The sequence below is a fragment of the Peromyscus maniculatus genome, chromosome 1, assembly GCF_049852395.1.
Source record: "Peromyscus maniculatus bairdii isolate BWxNUB_F1_BW_parent chromosome 1, HU_Pman_BW_mat_3.1, whole genome shotgun sequence".
Lineage (NCBI taxonomy): Eukaryota > Metazoa > Chordata > Mammalia > Rodentia > Cricetidae > Peromyscus > Peromyscus maniculatus.
The window spans coordinates 113937980-113941950 of record NC_134852.1 but is presented as its reverse complement, the minus strand read 5'-3'; the positions used below and the strand labels follow the sequence as shown (position 1 = coordinate 113941950).

Sequence of the window (3971 nt, the reverse complement as noted above, 5' to 3'; positions counted from 1 at the left end):
AGCATTTGTATGTATGTATACTAATCACTCAAGTTCTCATGAGGATATAAATTACATAGATAAAAATTGTCTTGATTTGTAAAACTTCTAAAATACCTAGTCATATGCTATCCATGTAACAGACATTGTAATTTAAAAAAAGGATAAACCCACATTGGAAATCTTTATCAAGACTTAGTTATCGACATTATTGAAGTCTTTCATTCTAAATCAGGAAATGGCACTACTATCATGACGTTTCAGGGAACACTGAAATATTTGAAAATCCGCACTTTACTTTTATCTCTTTTGGACCATACAATCTTTCTTGTAAATAAAACCTATCACTTTGGTAACTCTCAACCCAAGCATGGTTCTGAACATTGTAACCTTCTTAAAGATCACTTTCCTCATCCACAGAGTGACAAAGAGTAGAAAGCATGTGTAAAATGACTATCTAGTTCTTTGCCATGCTGGAATAAAGAATTTTCAACAAGGCCTTGTGATTTGCTTGGCCTTCACACTGTAGATGATGGGATTCATGACAGGAGGGATCATCGGGTAGGCACTGGCAATCAGAGTATGGACATATGAGGAAGCTCGTTTCCCAAATCGGTGGACAAAAGACAGACTGAGCCGTGAAAGCAGCCAGTGATAGTCTTGGTGGTCTTCGTGACTTCTTCAAGGCCAGTCTGCATCCTGCCAGTGGTGTCTTTTGAGGGTATTGGCACCTGCTTGGATGCATGGGTGGTATGAATGAGCACTGTGGTAGAGGTAAAATATGCCGGCTGGTAACCAGTGGATGTGATGGGAACAGGCTTGTACTTTCATGTTGTGCTCCAGTGAGATCTCTGTGGTCTTCACTGTTACTGTGGTGAAGAAATTGAAGTTGGAGGTGTTGCTCAGCCAGGCTCACATTGAGGTAGGCTGCGGCATTGGAGTTGCCTGGCCCATTGGTTGCCATGCATGTGTATACTTCAGTGTCTATGAGCAGCACATGAGAAAAGTTCAAAGTGCCATCATTAAGAACATAATATAGAACACAGCCATTGCCCCAATATGGGAGATACACATGCTGAAGGTTTTCTTCCTCCCTTCTGGGGTAGCAATGCTGAGAACAGCTCTAATGATCAAGACATAGGAAAGGATGATGAAGACAGAGTCCACTCCAGCAGTGGAGATCAGGGCAGTGAGTCCAACTGCACTGTTGATCCTGGTGTCTGTGCATGAGAGCTTCATGACATCGGGGTGGAAGCAGTAGGAGTGGTGGAGCACATGGCTGCTGCAGTAGGACAATCTTTTCAGGAGCACGGCCAGAGGAGTCTGGATCAGGGTTCACCGAATAGTGATTGCTACTCCAGTCACTACTATTTTAACATCAGTTAAGACAGAAGCATATCTAAGGGGATTAGAAATGGCCACATAACGATCAAAAGCCATGGCCAACAGCACTGAGGATTCCATGACAGTAAAGAGTTGAATGAAGAACATCTGGGACAAACAGGCATTGAAGCTGATCTCTCTGGCATTGAACCAGAATATCCCCAACATGGTGGCCAGAGTGGATATGGACAGCCCGAGGTCAGTGGTGGACAGTATGGAGAGGAAATAATACATGGGCTCGTGGAGGCTGGGCTGAGTGATAATGGCGAAGAGAATCAGGCTGTTCCCTGAGAAGGCAGTTGTGTAGAGAAAGCAGAAGGAGATGGAGATCCAGGTGTGGAAGGCTTCCAGCCCAGGCACACCAGTGAGCAGGAAAACGATGTATTAAGATCAATCCATGTGAGGCTATTAAATGGGTAACAGAATTTATTAAGATATAAAATGATGAAATACACTCACAATTACAGAACAGAGTAGACAACAGAAGTTGTCCTCTGATCTGACCAGGAACAAATCCACTTTGCAGCCAGGAGACAGAAGGGGCCTGTGACCCTTCACCAGCTCCTAATCAGAGGTCACATACAACAGCAAGAAGCACCGCCTCCTTTGGGCTGTATAGCCCAGGGTCATGGGCAGAGCAAATACCACTATAATGATGGAAGAAGTTGTGGTGTTCTGGAAAGTTGACATATTAAATTCAAACTTCAGTATTTTCAGCTGAGTGTTCTGCAATTTTATATATGTGTGTGTGTGTGTGTGTGTGTGTGTGTGTGTGTATTTATATTTATATTTATTTTTATTTTTATTTTTATTTTTATTTTTATTTTTATTTTTATTTTTATATGTGATGCACTCAGCCCAAAGTGGGTCACCTCCCCAGTAAACATTTCTGAAAGGCAATAGCTGTTTAATTAGCTTGTAAAAAAATGGAGTAAGAAAACTGAGGGATCAACTAAGAATATTCCCTTAAGGGACCAAAGTCATGAAAGGAAGAATTACATTGGGATGATACTTTATAAAAAAAACAATATACTAAGTGAATTAAGCCAAACTCAGAAAAATGTAAACCACATGTTTTCTTTCCCTTGTGGAATCATTTTTAGAAGCATATGAAAATATAAGAAGGAGCATAAGACTGTGTATTTTAGGAAAGTGTGACTAGTACACCAGCAAAAGGGATAAGAACAGATAAAGAATATAATCAAAGTATACTGTATTCCTGTATGATAATACCATGCTGAAAGCCTCAGTTTTATAGAAATAATGTAAATAATCTTATAAAAACAATAAGAGGATTACATATCATTTATATCACAAATTTGATAAGTAATAACAGAGATGTTTGCTTATTTCTTCCTGAATGAAAGTAACAATCAATATTGAAATTTGAAATAAGTGCAAATGGTTATGGAATTACATATGAATAGTAAACAGTATATCAAGTGATTTGAGATGGTTTGTTTACAATGTTAAAAGTTCATCTGAAACTGAGCAGTTTCAAATATAATGTATGTATGAAGAATTAAGACACACAACCAGAATGGAATATGGAGCATGCTCAATATAATTATTAGGAAATTTTATATTTTGAATATTTATGCTGCATTGCATACCAAGTTCTTCTAATTGCATATTGTAAACTTTGAGTGGGTTCAAATGCTCTGACATTTGCCATGTAACAAATGACTGCCCTGCACTGTACCTCAATTTCGTCATCTCAAACAGGACACTGTTACACCTAATCCATGGGGATTCTGTAATAGGCTAGCAAATGCCTATAGAAATCTCAGCAGCATTCTGCTGATAGGAGTTGTTTGCAATTAAATAACAAAGTTTAAAACTGTGCAATTCTTTTTCCTGTGTCATTCCTTATGTGTTTCTACATACCTACCTACTTCCCTTCCTAGAAGACAAATGAGCAACAGACGGGAATATTATCTAAGTATGACTAGGCGATGTTTACCCATGAGTTTCTTCCCCATTTAAGCTCTTTTTAATCCACAATTATGCTTTTCAAATTCTTTCTGTGAATTTCCAGACACATAGGACAAGCCCCTGCTACTACAGCATATATGCATTATTGAGTTTTTGATAGCTAGTGTGTTGTTTAGATGTGTGTGTGTGTGTGTGTGTGTGTGTGTGTGTGAATGCACACGCATGTGTCAGAGGGTGGGTTGAGTACATGAGTACAGATAGCCACTGAAGTCTGTGGTGGCAGATTCCCTAAGAGCTGGAGTAACAGGCCAGTGAGCCACACAACATTGGAGCTGAGAACTAAATCAGATTCTCTGCAAAGCAGTGTATGCCTGTAACTGCTGAGCCATCTCTCCAGCACCACAAAAGAGTTTTCTTCAGCCACAAAGAACATAATTATGTTATTTTTAGGGAAATGGTTGTAATTGGAAATTATCGTGTTAGAAAATAAGACATGTTCAGAAAGACAAAAATCACATTTTCTCTTATACTTGAAATATATGCAAAATATATACACATATATGATTTTTTTTCTTGTTTACTTTTGTTGGATTTGTGTGTGTGTGTGTGTGTGTGTGTGTGTGTGTGTGTGTGTGTGTGACACATAGAGTTTTCTGTGTAGTTGTCCTGAAACT

The 3971-nt window shown here is 39.0% G+C and overlaps 1 pseudogene; it reads right to left on the bottom strand.

Moving 5' to 3' along the window:
• Positions 1 to 436: 436 nt before the first annotated feature.
• On the bottom strand, positions 437 to 2052 carry LOC102927180 (olfactory receptor OR51C1-like; annotated as a pseudogene).
• Positions 2053 to 3971: the final 1919 nt, after the last annotated feature.